Below are 26,768 nucleotides of genomic sequence, written 5' to 3' on the forward strand. Positions count from 1 at the left end.
ACAATTGAAATGTACTTGAAGTACATTAAAACGATGCTTCAAATATACTCTAACTGTAGTTCATGAAGTATTAAAAGGACATTTTAAATGTATTTTAAGAAATACACTTAAATTGCACTAAATATACTTAAAGTGGTTCCATTTTAACACAATTTCAATATATTAAATATATTACAAATAGATTAAAATCCAACTTAAACATATCTTGAAATACACTTAATATACTTAAAGTTGTTTCAAAATAATACATTTAATATGCACTTAGTATAGTATAATTTAAATATAGTAAGTATGTCTGAAAAAGCACAATTTAAATATATTTCTTTTTCACCTGGGTGAACACATATATTGTCTGAGTGGTAGTTTTACATTTAGTTTGTATTTATTCTGTATTAAATAGTATTGACTGGGAAGATGAAACGTGGTGTCCGGATTTTGAGACCGAGTCGGTGTCATCTTTAGAAGAATATGACACCAAAGAAGTAGACTCAGACTCTGATGACAGTGATGATGACTACAGTCCACGTATCTGTGTTCGGTAAGTTTAAAGACTAAATGGTTGGTAGACATAAAGGTACTGCTAATTATGTATTTTTTACACAACACCTCTAATTATTAATGGTCAAGGGGTGCTTCAAAGACGGCCGTTAACTTAGAAGATATTCCAGCAATCAGCATGGAGGACACGGTGCACGATGTCTTACATTCCCACAATCCATCAACCACTGAGATGCCTCCAACCAAAGACTCTCTTAAGGTCTAGGTTGTGGAGGATGCAATTGGCCATTCGGCATCCATAGTGTACCATGATTGTCTGAAGCAGTTGGCCAATTACCTTGTTTTACCAGTCACAAAGTGTAATGCTCACGATATTAACACAAAGTTACTTGCTTGTCAACCTTCTGAAATTAGTGTGACATCCAGGGGCACAGCTGCTATTATTGAATGGGTAAGTATATATTATTCAAAAACCTTTGTTACATGTCTTGTAGGGATTGTAGAGAGTTTGTCATATATGTTATGTAATGTACTGTTGACCTTGTTTTTCTAATCTTTTGTTTACTTCAGATATGTTCTTTAGGCCATACTGTTTGGAATTGGTCTTCACAGCCAACTTTCACACATGGCATGCTAAATGGGGACTTCATGTTGGCCACCAACATACTACTGTGTCAGGCAACAACTATGCCAAAATAGCACTTCTCTTCAAGTTCATGAGAATGGGCATGGTAGAAAGGACTTCTTTCTTCAAGATACAGGACATCTACTGTGTAGACTCCATCAAAGATTTCTGGCTTTCAAAGAGAGCTGAAATCATCCACCAGTTACAGTCAAAAGGACCAATTGTAGTATTGGGTTAGTTGGAGACACACACACACAAACACAAACACTTTCACACATAAGAGAGTAATACTAAAAAATAATTGGAAGTGTTATCACTGATAAAACTTTTGTGATACATTGTCAGTCGGTAGTGCTGCCTTTTTTTCCTTAGAATATATAGGTAGGACATGTCATGCTTTTACCTAATTATTGTCATCTACATTTGTAGGAGATGCTAGGATGGACAGTCCAGGATTCTGTGCACAATACTGCACATACACGGCCATGGACAATGAGTCCAAAAAAATGATCAGCATAGTCAACATAGACAAGCGAGAAACACAGAGGAACTCGGTTGTAATGGAGAAAGAGGCCTTCATTCGTACCTTTGAGACACTCTGTGAGGAGCTCAAGGTTACGGAGTTTTGCACCGATGCCCATGTTCAAATATCTGCCCTCTTCAGTGAGTATTGTATTGTATTTTGCTTTGTTTGTGGTTGATACACTAACCCAAAAACAAGCATGGAGTAACATCTGAAAATGTGTCAAGTAAAATTTGTACATTCTATTTTTTTCAATTTGGAGGTTTGGAGCCTCTTTGGAGGTTAAGGTTTTGGAGAAGGTACATGTACAGTTTAGGTCAAATGTTTACTCTGACAACTTTTTGAATTTGAAGATCAGGGTAAATTTAACTTATTTTGTCTTCTGGGAAGCATGTAACTATCTTCTGTAGCCTCTGAAGGGCAGTACTAAATGAAAAAATATGATATTTAGGCAAAATAAGAAAAATGTGCACATCTCCATTTTCACCCCCCGGCTCTTAATGCATGTTTTTTCCTTCTGGAGCATCAGTGAGCATTTGAACCTTCTGTAATAGTTGCATATGAGTCCCTCAGTTGTCCTCATTGTGAAAAGATGGATCTCAAAATCATACAGTCATTGCTGGAAAGGGTTAAAATACTCAAAAATGCTGGAAAACCAAAGAATTTGTGGGAGTTGAAGGATTTTTCTGAAGAACAGCAGGCAGTTTAACTGTTCAGGACAAACAAGGGACTCATGAACAACTATCACTAAACAAAAAAACACTGCTGTGGATCATTCAGGTAACAACACATCATTAAGAATCAAGGGGATGTAAACTTGAAGCGGGTTATTATTTTTTTTTATTCAACTATTATTTTCTCTTGTGGACTATATGTAAACATCTTTTATGTGAAATCTTATTCAGGTCAGTACTAAATTAACAATAACATGCATTTTGTATGATCCCTCTTATTTTGGTAAAGTAATTAACATTTTGCAGATTCTGAAAGGGGGATGTACATTTTTGACCTCAACTGTAGTTATAAGGATGAAATAAGCTAATTTAGTGACTACAAATCTAGCAGCTCTTTCAATGTACTGAAACAGAGATTCACAATAACTATATTCTACTTCTCTAGATTGTCTTTGTCATGCTTTTTCTCTCTGCTTGTAATCCTGTCATCAAGACAGGATACTTCATGAATGTTGTTTTTCGTCTGGGTAATACTGGCCCATTTTTTTAGCAGCAGGTCTTGTGGGGAGTGTCTGTGAAGTACTGAAACTCCCTTGGTATTTCTGTTGTGTTAGTTTTAAGAATAACATAATAAAAATTACAATAACATAATAAAAATGACATTTGATTAAATAAATGCAGCCTTTGTGAGCACGAGACTCGTTTATATTTTTCATTCATTGTTTTATGATTCCTGCCATCATGGGTAAGTTATAACTGATGTCAAATTTAGTCAAATCAACTGCAGTCTGAATATAGCCTGTCACAAAATGCGATTACAGTTATTTTTTGCATAATGTAATTTTGCTGTCCTGGTGAAAGGCTGTGCTATCTGTACATAAGTGAAGCCAAAAGAGTAGTGCGTTTCAGCATCCTCTTTATTGCCAGGTGCCTCTGACTCCTGATGCCAGTGTGTTTTTTTTCTTTTTCTGAACCCGTTTAAATCAAATGATCTCTCAAGAGCTGTTTATGAATTCAAAGCCGTTTTCAAGGGTGAAGAGTTTCCTGTTAAGCTTGCCTGTCAGTCACATAAAATTGACTGTAATAATCCTGTGCTTCTAAAGGCTGAAAACAGATTTAAATGCTCTCTTGCAGAATCCTGTCAAAGTCTTACTGTCCATGTAGTTGAGGCTCAGAGTGGTCATGTGTCTATGTCACAGTGACCAAAAGCATCTCATCCAGGAAAGGGTAAAGAGGTCAAAAAGTAATTCACTAACCAATATGGACCAACTCCATCTACCCATACTAAAACAAAGCCCCTGAGCTGCTATAGCACTTATCTCCCACCCTCTCGGCTGGAGCCTGGCATCACTGCCACCCCCAAACCATCTGGATGTAATGCTCACGATATTAACACCAAGTTACAGTGTGGGGCTTGTCAACCTTTTGAAATTAGTGTGACATCCAGGGGCACAGCTGCTATTATTGATTGGGTAAGTATATATTATTCAAAAACCTTTGTTACATGTCTTTAGATTTAGATTGTAGAGAGTTTGTCATATACTGTATGTTATGTAATGTACTGTTGACCCTGTTTTTCTAATCTTTCGTTTACTTCAGATATGTTCTTCAGGCCATACTGTTTGGAAATGGTCTTCACAGCCAACTTTCACACATGGCATGCTAATTGGGGATTTCATGTTGGCCACCAACATACTACTGTCAGGCAACAACTATGCCAAAATAGCACTTCTCTTCAAGTTCATGAGAATGGGCATGGTAGAAAGGACTTCTTTCTTCAAGATACAGGACACCTAATGTGTAGACTCCATCAAAGATATCTGGCTTTCAAAGAGAGCTGAAATCATCCACCAGTTACAGTCAAAAGGACCAATTGTAGTATTGGGTTAGTTGGAGACACACAAACACAAACACAAACACTTTCACACATAAGAGAGTAATACTAGAAAATAATTGGAAGTGTTATCACTGAACTTTTGTGATACATTGTGAGTCGGTAGTGCTGCCGCTTTTTTTTCTCTTATATATATATATATATATATATATATATATATATATATAGGTAGGACATAATGCATCGTGTTTCCTTCTGGAGCATCAGTGAGCGTTTTAACTTTTTGTAATAGGTGTAAGTCCTTCAGTTGTCCACAGTGTGAAAAGATGGATCTCAAAATCATACAGTCATTGCTGGAAAGGGTTAAAATACTCAAAAATGCTGGAAAACCAAAGAATTTGTGGGAGTTGAAGGATTTTTCTGAAGAACAGCAGGCAGTTTAACTGTTCAGGACAAACAAGGGACTCATTTCAAAGAGAGCTGAAATCATCCACCAGTTACAGTCAAAAGGACCAATTGTAGTATTGGGTTAGTTGGAGACACACACACACAAACACAAACACTTTCACACATAAGAGAGTAATACTAGAAAATAATTGGAAGTGTTATCACTGAACTTTTGTGATACATTGTGAGTCGGTAGTGCTGCCGCTTTTTTTTCCCTTATATATATATATATATATATATATATATATACAAAGGGAGTGCTCACACAGGAAACATGTGACCAATGCAACAAGGGACTCATGAACAACTATCACTAAACAAAAAAACACTGCTGTGGATCATTCAGGTAACAACACATCATTAAGAATCAAGGGGATGTAAACTTGAAGCGGGTTATTATTTTTTTTTATTCAACTATTATTTTCTCTTGTGGACTATATGTAAACATCTTTTATGTGAAATCTTATTCAGGTCAGTACTAAATTAACAATAACATGCATTTTGTATGATCCCTCTTATTTTGGTAAAGTAATTAACATTTTGCAGATTCTGAAAGGGGGATGTACATTTTTGACCTCAACTGTAGTTATAAGGATGAAATAAGCTAATTTAGTGACTACAAATCTAGCAGCTCTTTCAATGTACTGAAACAGAGATTCACAATAACTATATTCTACTTCTCTAGATTGTCTTTGTCATGCTTTTTCTCTCTGCTTGTAATCCTGTCATCAAGACAGGATACTTCATGAATGTTGTTTTTCGTCTGGGTAATACTGGCCCATTTTTTTAGCAGCAGGTCTTGTGGGGAGTGTCTGTGAAGTACTGAAACTCCCTTGGTATTTCTGTTGTGTTAGTTTTAAGAATAACATAATAAAAATTACAATAACATAATAAAAATGACATTTGATTAAATAAATGCAGCCTTTGTGAGCACGAGACTCGTTTATATTTTTCATTCATTGTTTTATGATTCCTGCCATCATGGGTAAGTTATAACTGATGTCAAATTTAGTCAAATCAACTGCAGTCTGAATATAGCCTGTCACAAAATGCGATTACAGTTATTTTTTGCATAATGTAATTTTGCTGTCCTGGTGAAAGGCTGTGCTATCTGTACATAAGTGAAGCCAAAAGAGTAGTGCGTTTCAGCATCCTCTTTATTGCCAGGTGCCTCTGACTCCTGATGCCAGTGTGTTTTTTTTCTTTTTCTGAACCCGTTTAAATCAAATGATCTCTCAAGAGCTGTTTATGAATTCAAAGCCGTTTTCAAGGGTGAAGAGTTTCCTGTTAAGCTTGCCTGTCAGTCACATAAAATTGACTGTAATAATCCTGTGCTTCTAAAGGCTGAAAACAGATTTAAATGCTCTCTTGCAGAATCCTGTCAAAGTCTTACTGTCCATGTAGTTGAGGCTCAGAGTGGTCATGTGTCTATGTCACAGTGACCAAAAGCATCTCATCCAGGAAAGGGTAAAGAGGTCAAAAAGTAATTCACTAACCAATATGGACCAACTCCATCTACCCATACTAAAACAAAGCCCCTGAGCTGCTATAGCACTTATCTCCCACCCTCTCGGCTGGAGCCTGGCATCACTGCCACCCCCAAACCATCTGGAAGCTGTTCTGCTGTCACACAAGCGACCGTGCTGTTGGGTCTGATTGGCAGACAGGACCAAGAAAGCCTCTCTGGACCTCTACAGCTGTGAGAAAATCACAGCAGATTAACAACAGCACAGGAGAGAAAAAAGAGCACACCCACGTCAAAATCATCCACCACTTACTCTACAATTATGGCTGTCTGCTGTGGCAAGAGTTGGTGTGAGGAAAAGACCTTAGTGATGGTGAGTGGAGGCTTTCAAGAAGAGATAGCAGCTGAAACTGAATGGTGTGTCACTGACTTTTGGCTTGTCTTGTGGTTTTTATAAGAGATGATTTGTTCTTTTTTCTTTTTTTTAACGTAATCTTGATGTGCATTGTGGGTTCACTTACATTTTAATGGTAATTTTTGGGTGGCAGGTCTGATTTGATTGTGGATAGCAGGGAAAAAACAATACTAAATGCAAATAAGCATAGTTAGGCTAGCAAATTAAATTGTCTTTATCTGCTTTTAAATGGGACTTTCTTTTTGAAAGAAGTCTATTATGCTCACAGAAAGTTCTTTTAAAAATGCAGTAAAAGTTATATTGTGAAATATTATTACAATTTAAAATAACTTTTCTATTTGAATATATTTTATTCCTGTAATGGCAAAGCTGAATTTTCAACAGCCATTACTCCAGTCAGTCTTCAGTGTCACATGATCCTTCAGAAATAATTGTAATATACTGATTTGGTGCTCAACAATTATCAATGTTGAACATTTTTGTGTGGAAACTGTGATACTTTTTTTTTCAGGAATCTTTGATCAAGTCTAGTGATTACCTACAGTATTTTTGCTCAATTTTAACTCCATTGGTTGAAACTAGTCAATTTGATGTTAACATTCTTCTTAATATACATTTTAATATAATATAAAAATATTCATCAATCTATTTTATGTTCAGTAACTACTAATTAATATGCCTATGTAGTTCATTGTAATAGCACTACATCAGTGTTTAATTTTAAGGACATTTTTATTTACTTTTGTTCATTGGGTCACGCTTGAAGTCAAATGTAAAATTCATATTCTCAAGCAAAACCATCTGACAACCACTTATCTAGACCGCCGGCCACCCTGTATTCTTATTTATCTTATCTATTTCTGCTCTTCCTTTTGTAACAAAGTTTGTCAAGTGGAAGAACATTGTTTGCATTAGTACCTGAGAACCTGAGCACTTAGTTGAAGGACCTCTTTTGAAATCATATTGATTGAATGTCTATACCGGCTTCCTGGCCTTTCACTGCTCACTTTATATTGCTTCTGTGACCTTCTCAGTCAAGACATGAATTGTTTCCGTATGTGTCCTTGCTGTGAATGAACAGGTGAGGGTCACCTCCGGATCACAGCTCAGATTCCGGTCGCACATGTGAAATCGTAACACCCACCGTATGGCTGCATTAGCTAGAAGACATGAAATTGCATCCACTTAAGTGTCAATGCTCCGTTTAAGCTTTAAAAAGTGGAATGTCCAACCTTCACCCTGTGCCTGAATGCAAAATCTCCCTCTCGTTTATAGATCTGCAGGCTCTGCATCTGATATCTGGCCCTAGTGGTTTATTGAGATGAACAACCAACAATTAATTGAGACAAAGGTGAATGATTAAGTCCGGTTAAATGCGTCTTTAATAGGCTAATGCTTCCTTGCATGAGCAGCTCTGATGGCTCAGGTAAGGCTAATACATAGCCAAAGGAGCAGTGAAGAGAATAGCAACAAAATGAGCATGGAGAAACCCCATACATTTAGTAAATCCCTGTGACAACAATTCATTACTTTTTTCTTCTCCTTGTTTTTGATGCATCACTCGATCAACATGGAGATGCCACTGGCATCTGCATCACATTTTCACTTCTTCATAATGTTCTTGATAACCCGTGGATTCAGAATGTGTGGCCTCGTTAAAAATAGGGAGTAATTGCCAAATAATTATAAATGTCATTATGCGCAAATATGCATAAAAGACACCAATTCTGCTTTCTGACTGGTTGCTAGGCAACCTTGTATTGCAATGCTCCGAACTGCAGCCAATTAGATCTGAAATCTCTCTGAATATGAGCGGCAAGTTAATTGTCGTGCGATGTAAAGGAAACAGATTTTCCACATTAGGGGACTGCTGAAGTGGGAAGTTCATCAAATCATTATCTGCGGCAGTCTTCCAGACTCTCACTTGCACATTTAGGTTACATTTGGCCAAATGCCCGTGATTGTGCGCCGTCCCTTTATTGTTTTTCCTGTGGGACTTTAATGCCTTTTCATTTGTGGTTTGCAAAAAGACACAACAATCCAATAAAGCAGCCAGATTTTGCAGAAGAAGATGCACTTACCTGTTTACAGAAGATGCCACTCTCTAACAGGGATAAATTTGGACCTATCAAGATTCGGTGTCAGTCTCGTTGTATGGCACCGTCTGCTAGATCTGAAGAACATAGCGGGTGGATAACACAATGACTGGGTGTTTCTCCTTGTTCAGACCTGGCACAGCTTTACTGACAAATAGCCTGAAACAATGTGGGTAGAGATCTCATTATTTTTCAATATGTATGTCTTCTCGCTGCCTCCCGTTTTTATAAGCAGTAAACATGCTCTGAGGAACAGAGCTGATATACGGTGCCTTCCAGACAGTTGGCAGTATATCAAAGAGCTAAATTGTAACATTTACATGATAAATAAAAGTCGAGGGAGCAGATTTGTCGCTGAAGTTGTCCCACACAGTTGATGACCAATGTTAATCTGTTCCTTTGGGAAAATAGTAGGCATGCTTAACAATAACCGATAAGATTGAGCCACCAGACCTAATTAAGTTCAGTGTGTATTAATCAAGCATTTTTAAAAAGGACCGTGACTTTATTCGTCCTTCACTCAATTAGTGGCTGTAGCTAATGGAAGAGTCTGTTTAAATGGATCAGCGTCCCAGAAGACTCGGTAACCTGCCTGAGTTTGCTCCGATTCTCGTTCTCCCACTCTCTGTGTCTTCGCTTTTCTCTTTCACTCTCTGCCACCCCAGGGCCAGTTTTATCCACCCACATGCTTTTTTTTTGGCATTTTGTTTGTGCTCGGGTGCTTGTTTAAAACTATTATGATGACATGCATAATGCTGCTGCGTTGTCACAGACTAGACATGTATGTTTATATTCAGAAACTTGTGCAGAACATGGAGGCAGAGAGAGATTTCATAATACATACATCCTGTTGTACCTGATGACAGGCAGATCGTTCCAAATGTGTGATGTCTAGGGATAGTTCACCTTCATGCCATTCCAAGCCTGTATTCTTTATATAGAATGAAAAATTTTTCCACATAAGGACTGCAGTTCATAGTGGTTATATCTTCCAAAAAGGACAAAAACCCCTTATATAGTCCATGCTGTACAACTTGTGCGCTATGTGTTTCAAGTCTGTTGAAGCCATTTTATATAATAGCTTTGTCACCCTCTATAATATGGTATTATCATGTGTTTTTTTTTTTTTTGTCAGATCACAGCTGATTTTTTTTTATTGATTTCCTAATCTAGTCTCAGAGTTTACCTAAATAATAATGGGCCTTTATTACAGCAACAGGTATGCAATACAGTTTTAAAATATGTAATTATGGACATTTATAGAAATTTGTGCTAGCAATCCTTTTACTAGTCGACCAAGTAGCTGAGCCAAATGTTTACCTTAATAAGAGGTTACATTCAATTTCTGCTAATTTCCACATTTTTAAAATGACATCCATCATAGCAATTTTCCTGTTGTTAAATAGGATATTTAAATATTAAGCATGCGCCTGCTCTTTGATTTCCGGGTTTGTAGGTTCACAAAACTCCCTCCTCCACCATGAATAAATCATCATCTGAACCTTTCCGTTTTATCACTGAGAAACCATGCAAATTTATTTTTACAGATGTCCCATGAGGAACAATTACTGTCTGAATAGGGCTGAAGACATATTGTGATCAGATCACTGATAATGTATTTTGAGGTGGTCTGAGACAGATTTTGACCAGATGTAATGAAGATTTAAATGCAAATGCATTTTCGTTATCCTCACTCAGCTATATGCAGTGCAATGAGGTTATGCTGCTGCAATTAATCAAGTACGTCAATTTGATTATTTTGCTCTTGCAATGTGAACAAGACAACAGAAACTGTTCTCATGCGATTTATTCCCCCAATTTAATCAACACATTATGAATGTTTTTAAAATTTGATAAATGGCAGATACATTTCAGTTAACACAACCTCTTATGAAATATGTAAATGGATTTGTAAGTCACATTGGAAAGAAGGTGTAAAGTAAAATAACATGTCAATGCCAGGTTTAAGGGGGTTATAGTATTGAAATAATTTTCGCTGTTGATCTTCATCTCCACATTAAAACAACGATCATTGACCTGTGAAGGTTTGGCGTCATTTTTTTTCCCCACATGTGTCATAGTCGAACATGCTGCATCAGTTTGATGTATGAAATATTCAAATGTGACATTTGTAAACATTTCTCTGCATCCCACAAATTTGCACATTATGTGACTGGAAAGACTTAGTATTTTGTATTCCAACAAAAAGCAGGCAGACACATAAATAAAATCCTGTGAGTGGCCTGAGCATCTAAGCTTGTTAGTGAAATAAGCTGAGCAGCTTTTCCCATTGCTCTGTCTGCCAGCATAATATGAGCGAAATGGAATAAGGAATATGTGGGGTTGGCATAATCTCCTCCACTCCACCTATGTTGTTCCCGTAATGGTTTTACAAGATTATATCCCCTCAGAATAGCATCTCTCCATTTTATGCCAGTGCCGTCATGCTCATGAATTAAGTGCTTTGAAAAAAAAAAAAACAGGGTTAGAGAAACGCGGCCGATTTGTTGGCTTAGATATTGGCTTATGCAGCATCTATTTATAGACTCCAGTTCTTCCATTGCTCTGGATTGAATGCCCTGCTTCAACCCCCCAGACCCACCAAAACTTTTCCTCTATACATTCCCTCTCTGTCATCTCGATGAAGTTTTGTTTCCTCTGAGATTAATTTCATTCAATATTCATTTAGCGTAGTTCAATTCTCTCAACAGACTGTAAAGAAATCCTCAGCCTGGGAACCGCCGTAGATCTACAAAATGTAGGTGACGCATACTAGTCTGATAACAAGCTGATACTGGATGGTTACATGAAAAACCTTTTGAATCTCTGTTATCCTTTCAGCAACTTTCATTATATATTTTCTATACAGAGAGTTTATGTCTTCTGAAGTGCATCTCGAGTCAGAAAATGAAACTTCAGGATGGATTCAGAATCAGAATGCATGAAATATCCCATGTTTTCTGAGCTAAGTTTTTTTTAAAGGTAGAGACTGTGCTTGTGGTTGTGGCATCTTGCAGAGACGACACTGGTGAAGCACTGACCTTGAGAAAGAGGCAGTTTCTCTCATGCTCTCGGTCTCTTTTTATTTGTCTGTTTCCGCCTCATGGCCTGTTTGAAGTGAATAGTGCACCTCACTGATCACATTGGACCACACTGTGCTAATCTCATAGGATATAGCCTGTGGCCTTCCACCAGAAAGATGGAGTGACTTTGTCAGCATGGCTTCAGAATTCAAGATGAAGTCTTCACAGGAATGTAATTACAGATTTGTCGAACTGCCACTGTAAGGCCATTACCATGGTGCATGCCTGAGTCCAGGCTCGAGGTGTCATTTGCAGAGTCAAAAGTGCTTCACGTCTGCCGTCTGAATGTCATTTGGTCAGGGTATCTGTTTCAGGGATGAGTGACATGACTTTTTCCTGATAATGTCAAAGGCCGTCTTCAGCTCAACTGGAGAAGAGAGGTTAAAGACAGCAGAACCTCTGAGAACTTCTCCGTTGAGATGACAATCCAAAATTGACATCTCATATTCTTTTAACTTTGTTCTTCCAGGTCTCTTTAGAGTCTTGTCACTCTCACAACACTCCATTCTGTCGTTAGCCTCTTTATCAAAGTCTCATTCACCTGTCAAGCTCAAGTCGTCATCGTCTGATCTCATTGACAGCTTTTCGGCCCTTTAGGACAGCCTAGCTTAGCTCATTGACTCCCTCAAGGGCATTAGAGATGGAGTCATGGCTGGTTGGCGAAGTAACAGCTGTACAAATAAGCGGCATTCCACCTTTTGAACCTGAGGAGAAAGATCTAGAAACAGCCCCGCAGCATCAGCCAAAACACATATGAGATGTGCCCTCTAATGTCTTCAGACAGAGGGCAGGCTGAAGGTTTTGTTAGCTTGGTGCTAGCACTGGTAGCAGGATTTGTTTTGTTGAATGTTTGATGTTGCAGCTGTAGCTAAATTTACTGGGGTCACATCATGAGGCATCACATTTTTCCTTGATCTTTTGCAATGAAAGAGATCATTGTAGTGTGAAAACATTCTGTAGCTTTCAGAAATCAAAACTTCCAGCCCAGAATGTCTCATTCTTACATCTTTTGCCTTCACGTGTATGGGTGCCTAGACATGGAGAGAGAAAGCAATGGTTTCACTCGCTCTGACGGCATAGTGCCTCAGAGGCGGAGGAAGTTGCTCGCGGCAGGCGAGCCGATGATAATGGAGATAATTTGGTGTGCAGCATGTCAGCATTGTTTAGAACTAATGAGAGCTCAGAAGTTGTGAATGCATCGTAATTAACTACCAATCAGTACCTTTGCCTCCCCTCCTTTATCATTTAGAGCTGATGTGCTTTTATTCAACAAAAACACGCTTCTGGACTCCATTTTGAACATGGGCTATGCAAACATGCTGGATATGTATGAATAGCGTACCATATTTGTAATACTTAATGAATATGTACTATGTTTCAAATAGTGAAAAAAGTGAAACCGTACACTCAAAAACATTGAAGCCTAATATTTAGAATTTACGTATTGTAATTGCATATAAATTTCCCATCCATTTGGATGGTTTTGAAATTACCTAATAAACTTAATGTGATGCAGGTTTGTGTGGCATAAATTAAACAAGAATGAGATTTAATAGTACTAACAAATTGTGTTAATACACAAGCAGCATTTGTAAATCCTGTTGATTATATGTAAATCATTCTCATGCATATGTTATCTAATTAACCCTTGCTTGTTTCACAGTTAACCATATTTAAACCATGTTCATACTTTTTAACTGATTAAATTTTGTTGTTTTAACAATTAACAGATTTATGTTGATGCTAAGGAATTTAAATTAGTTTTTAAAATATAATTATTTAAATAAAATCATTTAGACTGCACATTTTGGCAAATGTAGTAGGTTTTCTGGGTGTTCTCTGCTACAAAATCTGTATTTACAGACAATCTGCATATTGGGAACAGCAGAATGTATACTATATAGTGCAGCAATAGTAATAGTAGTATGCTGTTCCAAAAATAACATGCTGTCCTTTCACTCTACAAAACGATGTGAAGAAAAGGTGTGTTTATGTTGTGATTTTAAACAGAAGCGCTTACAGTGTTTCACAGTGTAAAGAGATCTCTCTCTCAGGGTGATTGTCAGCAGCTCTGGCTATCAAAGAAGTATATATGACTTGTGTGGGTGTGTGAGGGAGGGGGGAAACACTAATTTAAACTAAAACACTTTAACTGAATGTTTGCATGATCCTGAACCAAAAATATACAGTTTTCTTTCTTTCTTTTTTTAATCGGTTAAACAAAGCAAATCTGAATTACAAGTGCCCCGTAACCTGATTAATTGCCAAGTTTGGGAATCTGCCCCAAGTTTGGGATGCTTTAGCTTAAGTCTGATTGGTTGGCAGACAGAGAGCAAGCTGTATAATAACTCATGCACACAAACGCCAAATTATCACAGCCCTGCTGCTGAGCTATATGTTAGTTTCGGGGTATAAGGTGCTGGATATGCTTGTATCTCTGTTGGCTTGGAAACCGCCACCTCGTATCTGTGAAGTAGAGCGGAATTTGGGATTCGGGTCTCGGGTGATGCTGAAATATTGCACCCACATCATAGCCCTGCATGGTTGACAGACAGACAGTTCGATGCACTCTGTGACTAAATCCATCATGACTTCCTCTCATCAGTACTGAGTTTGACAGGAAATCCAAGTATTAACTGATTGTGACAGGTGTATGCAAATGTGGTAGAAGCTAGAAGTCACAATTACACTTTTTTTTAAAAATCATACTTTCAGTCATGGAAATAAACCAGGAAAGGGAAAAATGAGTGCTTCGGCTTTCTAGAAGCAATTAAAGATGACAAAAACACATACCAAACAGCATTCTGGGTGTGTAATAGATGACAACTGAGAATAGCAATAAGACAGCAGTGGAAGTCCATTACATTGTGTTTCACTCTCTGCTAGAGAATCGTGCTGTTGGAAGATATTACGTGTTATCTTCAAGCTATAGCATTTGCCCTCTGACTAGGAATCATCCACGGTAATGGAACAGTCTTAGTGGGAAAGAAAGATTGAATGATTGTGTTGAAGTGTGAGGATGTCTTTTAAAGGATGAGTCCGTGTATGTGTGAGAGAGTGAAAGGTCTGTGTTTGAGAGTGTGTAGAAGTGAAGAGGTGGATCCTTCTGCTGACACAGGAATGAAATTTAGTTGTAGGAAAAGAAAGTAAAGGGATTTTGGGTAAAACTTTAGTACAGGGACCAATTCTCACTATTATCAACTAGTTGCTTTTTAGCATGCCTATTATTAACATATTGGCTGTTTATTAGTACTTATAAAGCACATATTCTGCATGACCATAATCCTACCCAATACCTAAACTTAAAGGGTTAGTTCACCCCAAAATGAAAATTCTGTCATTAATTACTCACCCTCATGTCGTTCCAAACCCGTAAGACCTTCGTTCATCTTCGGAACAAAACTTAAGATATTTTTGATGAAATCTGAGAGCTCTCTGACCCTCCATAGACAGCAACGCAACTGTAATGTTCCCAGGTCCAGAAACGTAGTAAAACAATCCATGTGACATCAGTGGCTGAACTTCAATTTTGCGAAGCTACGAGAATACTTTTTGTGTGCAAAGAAAACAAAAATAACGACTTTATTCAACAATTCTTCTCCCCCGAGTTACTGTCTTCCGCCATTTTGGAGAGCATCACAATGCATACGCACACTGTACCCTAAGCGTAAACAATGCTGATTACGCCGATTACGTTCATGCGCGCGCTTTCCCCCCCGAATGTAAACAACGCTGATTATGCCGATTACATTCTTGGGTACTCTCCAAAATGGCGGAAGATGTAACCCGGGGGGGAAGAATTGTTAAATAAATTGTTATTTTTGTTTTCTTTGCGCACAAAAAGTATTCTCGTAGCTTCGTAAAATTACGGTTGAACCACTGATGTCACATGGATTGTTTATTAGTAATTAATGACAGAATTTTCCTTTTTGGTGACCTAACCCTTTTAACAATTGCCTTACTAACTAATAATAAGCAGCAAATTAGGAGTTTATGGAGGCAAAAGTCGTAATTAAGGGTTTGTTAATAGCGAGAAGTAGACCATAAAGGGGTCATATGATGCTATTTTAAAGATCATTATTTTATGTAGTTGGTTTTTGTTGTGGAGTATGTTGTGGGAAAAGCCATTTCTCTTTATTTAAGTCAAATTTTCTGCCAGATTTTGATGATGCAGAGCTTTTTATTATAAAGAAATTCAGCCACCCTCAAGTGCAGAAGTCATTTATTCACAGTGAACACAAAAAGGATTTTCTCTATGGCTATGAATAAAGTTAATTTAATGTTCTAAATATGAATAAATGTGTATTATATTTTTTATTATACTGTATAAGCTTACATAATGCACTGGCAAAAGACACGAAATGTGTTTCGTGGCATTTCTGTATTTGCTTAAAATTCACTTAGACTGCAGAATGTGATTTAGAAATGAATGTGCGCAGTAATCACAGTGGTTATATTAAATAATCATGACAGGCCTACTGGCTCATATAGCTATGTTTTACCAGCCTTTTAGCAATATGTAATACACATTTTAATAATTATGTAGTTCATCTGGAATGCCTTAAAAGGGTGATTTTATTTATTTTATTTTTTTTTATTGGTCAGAAGAAAGCAGTCATTTCAGCCAACCAGCTACTATAGTAGATTATTTAATCCACTTAAGTAATATACAGCAACAAACAGTAAATGTACTGTAAGATGTTCTGGTTAAATGTACATTTGAATATGGGAATAAAATACACCTCTGTTTAAAAGTCAAGATTTTATTTTTTATTTTTTTTAAAGAAATTAATACTAATATTTAGCAAGGGCACACACACTTTTGATAGTGAAGACTTTTACTTTGTTTAAAAAAATCAATTTCTTATACCTTTGTTCACTTTTTTAAACTATGCATCACAGTTTCTTCAAAAGTATTAAGCAGCACAACTGTTTTCAACATTGGTAATAATAAGAAATGTTTCTTGAGCACCAAATCAGTATATTAGAATGATTTCTGAAGGATCATGTGACACTGAAGTTAAGCTTTGGCATCACAGGAATAAATTACATTGTATTTAGTATTACAATTATAAAATTGTAATAATATTTCACAAAGTTACTGTTTTACTGTATTTTAGATAATATAATACGTACATAAATATAATAAATACAGCCTTGGTGAGCATAAGAGGCTTCTTATAAAAACATTTTAAAAAATGTATGTTATAATGATTATAATTATTGTTGTTGTATTTTACTTATTAGAATAGATCAAATTTATTATAATAGTATTTACTATTAATAGAAATTTGACTTCTTTTACTTCTTTGCAAGAAACCATCCTAAAAAAGGTTCTCCTTTACAATGAGTCATGTCTCAGAATAGTTATTCTGGAAGTAACAAATGGTAATGTAGAGCGTTATTAAAGTCTGTCTTCAAAAGCCTTTACCTGCATACAATATCATGGAAGAAATCTGCTCGAGTGCATCTGTCCTAATAAAAGAAAAAAGGCAGTTGTTTGTGACCTTACTCCAATGAAAGTCTTCTGCATGTTGTGCTGGATTTGTTTTTCTTTTGGTGTGGTTATCAGTTTCATAACTTACAAAACAATATAATGTGCGAACACGGTCTCAGAGGAACGGAGTAGAATTTATTGATCTCTCTTTCTCGCTCTCTCTATCACTCATTTCCTCCTTTCTTTTCACTCTTCATCTTGTTGTCACATGTCTGCCGCTGAACGCGTTCGCTTTGCTGTCTCTTCTTCCTTCTCTTTGCTCTGAAAAAGAGGGTGCTGGAAAAGAGGGCAGCAGCAGTTGAAGGAGTTTTGGAGACAGATGCTCTTGCATCTCTCCTCGCCTCTCTTCTTCCCGGAGAGCCCGTCTCTGCGTGCGTTTCTGCTGTTACCCATAATGCCTCAGGAAAGGCAGTTAGAAAGTAGAGTGATTCTTTAACATTTTTCTGCTGAAAGAGAGCGGGCCACTGCTGTGCTTCATACTGTGTACTCGTTTAAATGCTGTCATTAGATATAATGGAAAACTGTTCTTCCTCCAAAAATCCCCCCTCCAACTACACAAGCCCTGCTGTGACTCACAGTATCTCAGATTCGCAGTGCACGTTAGCTAGTTTATATGTGTTAAAAACAGCAGGTCCTCTTGTAATTGTTGTGCTGCCTTTTTTCATTTTTATGTATATTTTATGAACATTTGAAATCTTACGTAATCTCTTTTAGGGATGCTATTGTCGTTACTCCTCTTGCCATGCTGTTCCAAATTTGATGGTGGAAGATAAATGAGATCTGTCTCATTTTCCTTCCAGTGACACGACACTGGCTTTGTGTGTACCGGAAAATAGAGGCACAGCAATTTTAGCACCACGCTTGTAAGACAAGTATTATAAAGCCTGAACAATAACACTTTCTTTATGCAAAGTGATTTTTGTGTCATGGTTCGTGCTCAGAAGTGTTTTTTTTTTATTTATTGGTGGTCGGTGGTAACATCAACCAGCTTCTTTTTGCATAGATTTTTATATTTATTGCATAGATTTCTTTAATCAGCTTTGAGTGATTGAATGCTTTTTAAATGTACTGCTTAACGGGTTAGTTCACCCAAAAATGAAAATTCTGTCATTAATTACTCACCCTCGTGTTGTTCCAAACCCGTAAAACCTTCGGTCATCTTCGGAACACAATTTAAGATATTTTTGATGAAATCTGAGGGCTTTGTCGATCATCTTGGTACTTTTCTGGACCTTGAACGTGTTAGTTACCTTGCTGTCTATGGGAGGGTCAGAGAGCCCTCAGATTTCATCAAAAATATCTTAAATTGTGTTCCGAAGATGAATGAAGGTCTTACGGGTTTCGAACAACATGAGGGTGAGTAATTAATGACAGAATTTTCATTTTTGGGTGAACTAACCCTTTAATACAGTGCATACAAGAATAAAGTTTAATATAAGCCAATACTACTAAAAAACAATAAAGTGGGGACTATATTTTTTATAATTTTTATTTTGATAAACACGACACAATATAACATTGATTCCAATAAATCAATTTTTGTGCTTTATAAAAGCAGGTGTTTGTGAGAATTAGCAGAAGCTGCAGAACTGAAGGTGCCAAAGTAAACATGAAACACACGACTGATGTCATCGGTGAAACGGGTCAATCATGAAACGGCTGTGTTGTCATCAGAGCTTGTGCAGCCACTCTGGAGAAGCTGCACAAAAGGTACAGGCATGAGGTAGTACAATGGTCTAATGATCTAAAACAAAATAGAAGTTTGGTGATAACCATGTGAAAATTGAATTAGTAATTTTTTGCAACAAAAAAAAATAATAATTAAAAGTTCAAAATAAGGGTGCGCCGATCAGGATTTTTGGAGCCAATCACGAAAGCACTATCTGCGATACGATGACCGATACTGATTTGTTATTTTCACAATCCTGATTTTGTGAGCTGTAAGTGAGACGGCCTTAAGCCTAATGTATACTTCGGCCATACGCGTTATGCAACGGTCCACACACTGCCCTTGTGATGCAGTTTTCATCATCAGAAGTGTCCGAGCTATCCGCATGCAGCCCAATTTTTTGACCGCACGGACGGTCCACGTACTTCAAGAAATACTTCAGAAATTCTTCAAATTACTTTGTAACTTATTTAATAAAGAAATACGAATTGTACCTCACCTAAAGCATTATAGGCTAATTATTTTATCCATGCCGGATGTCTCATGGCAGGCACGTTGTCAGCTTGAGATCGGCTTATGAGATCAGCCTTTGTAGACTGCCGATCAAACTTCCCAAAGCGATTATCGGCCGATAGCAATAGGTAGCCAATAAATCAGAGCACCCCTAGTTGAAAAAGTCATTCAAAAACATACATCTACACACAAACTGACCACTAGTCAAGATTCCAACTTTGAGACGCCTTTTTATATTTTGCCTCAACTGTCACTGAATCGAACGAACAGGATAGTGGGATATCATAGGCAGCGAAGAATACATCTATGTTGCCTTCATCAGATGAACGTATCTCAGTAGACAGGATGCGACACAATCATAGGATCCGAACATGCCTTTTTACATCTGTATGCTGCCTGCAGAGGCAGCATTTTTCAACTTTCGTGAGCAGCCACTATTCTCACTATATCCTTCCTTCATGACACATAATCTGAAGGTGCTCCTCAATTATTTAATTCTGACGGCTCTTTCAAATATTCATACCTTAATGGAGGTACAGTGCCAACTGGGTGATGTAAAAAGAAAATCAACAAATAATATGCACAAGATGCCATACAAGTTCCCACAGCATGCTGGGAAAGTGAGATTGCATAGCAACAGAGAGGCCTGCATGCTGTTAGAGAAGGAAACGAGAGCATGAAATGAATCAGGGCGCTAATCAAGGCATATTTTAGTACATTACTGCAACATGTATAATCAAATTAATTTGGTTAATTGTATGAGAGCCACATTACTCTCTGTCACTCCCTGTTATGTTCTCCAGTGCTTCTGATTAGACAATTAAATTGGACATTTGTGTCTGAAAGGACAGTTGATTCTGCTGATTCTGTGCAGATTGGCCGCAACGATGGAGGCACGTAAACACAACATGTATGTTCAACAGCTAATCGAGCATTTCTTTCAAATGACTGAGGTGCTCCCTGTGGTTTCCAGAGCTTTCCAACCCACCCGTGACCGCATCAGCTAAGCTAAATTAACTCTTGAAAACTGCCAATGGATGTTTAATTTTATTTTATTTAATTCAGTCTTCAAGTCCACAAATATATACTGTAGAAACAATTATTTCATGGTCATACTTCTGAAAATCAAGCTCAATATTTTGTGATTGAAAATATCTTGTTCCCTATCAAAAGGTAACTCCCGTTGCGTCCTTGTTTGACGACTGCTTGGGGAAACTCCCGTTTACTCTATTACTGAAGCCTGATTGGTTAACGTTTGTGTATCTGATTCTGCACAAACCAATGGCACTTGAGCCCACCAGAAGGGGCGGAGCCGACCACTATATAAGTCGGCTCGGAGCGCATCTCATCAGAATCTTCTCCTTCAGCGACGAGACCATCTCTTCGCTGACTCTGCAATCAAGAAGCCGAAGCGGGAAGAAGCTCAGCCTGCAGCTCGCCGCCGTAGAAGAGCCCCGGCAGCGGAAGAAGCGAGAAGCCTTCCCCTGCGGCTATCCGGCTGGTAAGAGCAAGTCCTGAGCAATTTCTCTGTGACGTTGTTGCAAATGTCGCACCGCGAGTGTGGCTCGTGCGGGGAATCCCTGCACGATGCAGAAGGGCAGTGAGTGTGTCACCTGTCTGGGCAATGCTCACTGAGTCTCGCTCTTCTCCACTCGCGAAACGCCTTCTTAAATGAAGGTAGCCCCGCTCTCCCATTTCTCCTCTCTCAGCGAGCTCGGAGAAAGAAACGGTTCAGTCATGGAGCTGAGCAACCAGGTTTGAATGATCTCACGCCGGCAAGAGCCCGCCTGCTCATTCTCCCCCGGCACTTTGATCCGCCGGTGTGTGTTTTACACGTGAAATTGTGCCCCTCTTACATCGAGCGGCTCAATCCCTTTAGGCGGATTGGAGTAGAATGCTGTCACCAATGATTCAGATCGCTGACAGCTTCGCATTTGTGTGTGCGTCGCTGAGGATGCGCTCACTGAGACAGGCTGCTTTCACAGATGAAAGCGCGAGTTTGTCCCTGCATCGCTCGCTGATCCCCTTCTTCAATGAAGATGGCCCCGCCTTCCCTGCTCTCATGTTTCTCCCCTCCCAGTTACCTCGGAGAAGAAATATATGTCGGCTCGGAGCGCCATCTCGTCAGAATCTTCTCCTTCAGCGACGAGACCATCTCTTCGCTTACTCTGCAATCAAGAAGCCGAAGCGGGAGGAAGCTCAGCCTGCAGCTCGCCGCTGTAGAAGAGCCCCGGCAGCGGAAGACACGAGAAGCCTTCCCCTGCGTCTATTCGGCTGGTAAGAGCAATTCCTGAGCAATTTCTCTGTGACGTTGTTGCAAATGTCGCACCGCGAGTGTGGCTCGTGCGGGGACCATCTAGACCACACCCACTTTGACGATGCGCTCACGGAGGCTGGCTGCTCACACTGAGAGAGCATTGAGTCTAGCGAAGCAAAAACTTTTGAGAGGAAAAGGAAAGTATCAGTTCTCACTGAGGCCGGAACTTCATTAAAGAAAGCTCACGCTCGTGCTCCATCCCTCCGTTCAACGCTGAGCGATGGAAATTCTATTCAAGCTGGGCACGTCCTTCTCATTCAGCGCGCGCCCAAGCAAACTACCACTGTGATAGTGGACCCACAAGAGCAATTCTCCTCTCCTCACACTGCGACTGCCCCATGCCGTGAACTGCCATTAGTAGGAAAGTAACCGCTTGCCGCCTGGCTTTTGGCTTGGAAAGCCATCCCCGGCATGTCAAGCTGGATTCTAAAAACCATGGAATGAGGTTACTCGCTCCAGTTCGCTCGCAGGCCACCTCGCTTTAGAGGTATTATTCGCACTTCGGTATGGGATATATAACGCATGTTCTTCGGTCCGAAGTATGGTCACTGCTTGCAAAGGTGCTGTGGAAATGATCCCCTTAGCGAACAGCGAGTCAGGTTTTTACAGCCATTACTTCCTCGTTCCCACGAAAGACGGTGGGCTCAGACCAATACTCTATCTCAGACATCTAAACCCGGGCCCTAATGCTACGGCTTTTCAGAATGTTAACTTAAACAGATCCTCGCGCAAATATGCCCGGGGACTGGTTTCTGTCTGTGGATCTGAAAGATGCTTACTTTCACATCCAAATAGCGCCCCATCACAGATTGTTCTTGACATTCGCTTTGAGGAAGTGGCCTATCAGTACACAGTCCTTGGACTGTCCCTGGCCCCTTGCACTTTTACGAAGTGCGTAGACGCGGCTCTTTCCCCTCTGAGATTGATGGGAATCCGCTATTTGAACTACTTCGACGACTGGCCGAATCAGAACGGGAACTTTTCGCTCACAGGTTGTTGTTGCTCAACCACCTAGAGCGTCTTGGGCTGAAAATCAATTCAGCCAAGAGTTTTCTGACTCCCAGACAGCGAGTGACTTTCTGGGAACAGTTACAGACTCTGTGAATGTTCGAGCTGGGATTACACTGGAACGCTCCCTGAATATTCAGCGAGTGCAGCATCGTTCAAACCAGGGTCTGCACATCCCCTCAGGGCATCTGGCCTCTTCAATATTGGCTAAAAGCCTGCATCCCGTCCCACGCCTAGCACCTGGGCCGCATTCATGTCAGGGTAACCCATCGCTGTGTCAATGCTGTGGCCCCTTGGACAACTCCCTGCCTGTTTCTGTCAGGCGTGCAGTTGAGAATGACCTCCAGAAGGAAGGTGGTCACAATGGAGGGCAGGAGGGCAATCCAGCGTACGGCTCCTGGTTGACCCACGAGCGATGCCTACATATCAGCTGCCTCAAATTGATGGCTGTTTGCTGGCCCTGAAAACCTTCCTGCCAGCCTTAACCTGTTAACCTGCACCCCCCATTTTGGGACTCACAGCTGAAAATTACCTACCTAACTTAAAATGGTAACAGTTCCTGACTTCAGTGTGCTACACACACACAATTTTGGTGTCTTTGGAAAGAAGACCCTTTGGGCTTTACTATTCATCATCCAGAGTTGATAATGCTCAAAAAGATAAAAAGTTATAGGCACTGAAGTGCCTTGAAAAAAATTGTACCACACTGAATTTTTTTTAAATTTCATATAAAAATACATGAAATCAGTCCTGGAGCAATCCAGAAAAGTAATGGGTTGAAAGTCACATGTCTCATGAGTTTAGATTTCAAATCTGAAGAAGATACCATGAAAAATTAGATCCCTGCAACCATTTTTCTGAGACTATGTCTAGTCTTTTTTTAACAACCAAAAAGTTTTGTTGTCTGCTGCGGAAGAACAGACGGTCCTCTCATTGATAGCAGAGGAGTGGATCCAGCGAGAGCTTGATGGGGCGACACGGAATGAAAACGTTTTTTTAGGAGTCGTGGTAGTAGAGGCGGCGCAACTATAACGACGTGAATAATTCCGCCAAAAGTGTTCTCTCCTCCTTGTGGCCCCTCTCTGGAGGAACCAAATGTGGTTTCCGGAGATGATCCAGCTGCTATCTGCAGCGCCGTGGTCAATACCACTGAGGAGAGACCTTCTCTCGCAGGCGCAGGGCAAGATTTGGCATCCCCAGCCGGAACTGTGGAGCCTTGATGTCATGCCATTCGACGGGAGTCTAGCCAACTCCCAGCGAAAGTCACTAATACCATTTTAGAGGCTAGAGCTCTGTCTACAAGGCGTCTCTATGCCCTAAAGTGATCAGTCTTCAGTGACTGGTGTTTAGCACGGAACCAGGATCCGGTATCATGTGACGTGTCCCACATGCTAACCTTTTTGCAAGAGCTGCTGGATAAGGGGCGCACCCCTTCCACGCTCAAAGTCTATGTTGCAGCCATCGTGGCGAATGATTCTCTGAAGGCTGGCCGGACAATTGGCAGAAACGACTTGGTCGCTAAGTTTCTTAGAGGTGCTCGGCGGTTCAACCCTCCTCGCCCTAAGACGGTGCCAGTATGGGACTTGGCTATAGTCCAGCTGCTATCTGCAGCGCCGTGGTCAATACCACTGAGGAGAGACCTTCTCTCGCAGGCGCAGGGCAAGATTTGGCATCCCCAGCCGGAACTGTGGAGCCTTGATGTCATGCCATTCGACGGGAGTCTAGCCAACTCCCAGCGAAAGTCACTAATACCATTTTAGAGGCTAGAGCTCTGTCTACAAGGCGTCTCTATGCCCTAAAGTGATCAGTCTTCAGTGACTGGTGTTTAGCACGGAACCAGGATCCGGTATCATGTGACGTGTCCCACGTGCTCACTTTTTTGCAGGCGCACCCCTTTCACGCTCAAAGTCTATGTGGCAGCCATCACGGCGAATCATTCTCTCGAGGCTGGCTGGACAATTGGCAGGAATTACTTGGTCGTTAAGTTTCTTAGAGATGCTCTGTGGTTAAACCCTCCTCGCCCTAAGACGGTGACAGTATGGGACTTGTCTATAGTCCTGAGAGCTCTCAAGAGCTCCCACTTTGAGCCGCTTCAAACAGCCAGCTTAAGGGTCATGACACTCAAAACCGCTCTACTTTTGGCCCTGGCATCAGTCAAGCGAGTAGGGGACTTGCAAGCCCTGTCTGTCAGTGCTTCCTGTCTTGAGTTTGGACCCAATGACTGTAAGGTCGTTCTTCAACCGCACAGTGGTTATGTACCAAAGGTGCACTCAACTCCATTTAGAGCCCAGGTTATTAGGCCGCTCTAAAGGGCTGCCTGTCAAAAAGCAAAGACAATCTCATTGGATAGTAAATGCTGTAGCTCTGGCTTATGCCTCAGCTGGCTTGCAATGCCCTTTAGGTGTGAGGACCCATTCCACCAGAGGAATGGCCTCCTCTTGGGCCTGGTCCAGTAGAATCTCTATTGGGGAGATTTGTGTGGTCGCCGGCTGGTCGTCACTTTCTACCTTTATTAGATTCTACAATTTGGACGTCTATAGGTGCTACAATAGCCGCGGTTCTTATCTGCCTAATGCTTACCCAACACCCCCCCCCGTAGACCTCAGAATGTTCTCGGGTATCTTTGTGGCTCAGGATTATGGAACCCTCGCTGAGTGTTCCTGGGCTAAGTTCTGCATCTCCTTATAGCACAGCGCCACTGGATACGTTCCACAAGCAGTCATCAAACGACGATGCAACGGGAGTTACCTTTCGATAGGGAATGGTCCGGTTACTCACATAACCTCGGTTCCCTGAGATAAGGGAACGAGCATTGCGTAACTGGCCGTGCTATAGCTGCACACGAATCGATGGCTGTCGCTTCAGTTGTATGATTCTGATGAGATGGCGCTCCGAACCAACTTATATAGCAGTCGGCTCTGCCCCTTCTGGTGGGCTCGAGCACCATTGGTTTGTGCAACTACACAAACGTTAACCAATCAGGCTTCAGTAATAGAGTAAACAGGAGTTTCCCCAAGTAGTCGTCAAACGATGACGCAACGCTCGTTCCCTTATCTCAGGGAACCAATGTTACGTGAGTAACCGGAGCGTTTACTTGCTACTCGGATTGCCTCAAGCAAAACTCTTGAATATCTTTCAAAGATTTGATGCTATAGACTTTCCAAACTGAATCCAGCAACTAGATCTTCCTTGGAGGTGTCAGCTGTAGCAGCTTGCTGCCTTGTAAACAAAACTTGGTTTCCAGGTGGACTGGCAAAGCAGCCAATCAGTCAGATTGGAGCTGTCTGTTTTGAACAGCTCTTGCAATTCTTAAAAAAACATATATCAGAAGGTGAACGCCGAGTGGGGTCCATGGCCGTGCTGCATAAGGCCATCCTACTTGTTAACTTTTTCACAAGAAAGCAATTTAAATCGGCCTAAACTGGCCTTGAGAAACAAACGTGTTTGATTTGTGTTAACAAAAAAACAACTTGATTTGACATTTTAAAAGCTTCAGTGAGAGTGAAGTAGTTTCTGAAAGGTTTATTGAGAGTGTCCGTCTCAGCCTTTGCAGTGCACGCATTCAATATGTCTAGCACTGTCATTATTAATATATAAAGGTGCTCTTTTAAGTTTATAGAATAGAATTTGAGGGGATTTAAAGGGAAATGTTAAAATAACTGATAATAAAAACCCATTGTGTCTGAATAAACTTGTCCAACCAATGCAAGATTTGCTGTAGTTGCTGCTTATTTTGCCACCAAAACCACATGGTAAAAATTGTAATTTAAAAATGACATTTTGGAAGAGGACCTGTTTTCAGGGTCATGTTAACATTTCACTTGTCAAACTGCTGAATGTGTTAGAAGCTCTATCCTTTGTAGTAGGGCTGCACCGATACCGATACTGGTCTGCTGTACTCCTACTCGTACTCGTACTCGTACTCGTTAAAATGCCCCATACCAAACGCAGATACCACACAGCATGTGATAAGCGCCATATTCAAACAAAGAAACACAGCTAGTTCATTTATGTAAGTGAGGATAGCTAAATAAAATAAACTGTGACAAATCATACCCAAAAATTCTTCATACAGTGGACTACCAGTAAAATTGATACAAATTT

At 40.0% G+C, this 26,768-nt stretch overlaps 1 protein-coding gene across 1 annotated transcript in view; it reads left to right on the top strand.

Annotated features, from left to right (window-relative positions):
• The window catches only part of LOC107660666 (T-cell immunomodulatory protein-like), a 156,619-nt gene that overhangs the window by 14,169 nt on the left and 115,682 nt on the right, over positions 1 to 26,768 (top strand). The gene's annotated exons all lie outside the window — the stretch shown is intronic.

The sequence above is a fragment of the Sinocyclocheilus anshuiensis genome, unplaced genomic scaffold (genome assembly GCF_001515605.1).
Source record: "Sinocyclocheilus anshuiensis isolate Anshui unplaced genomic scaffold, SAMN03320099.WGS_v1.1 scaffold1879, whole genome shotgun sequence".
Classification (NCBI taxonomy): Eukaryota; Metazoa; Chordata; class Actinopteri; order Cypriniformes; family Cyprinidae; genus Sinocyclocheilus; species Sinocyclocheilus anshuiensis.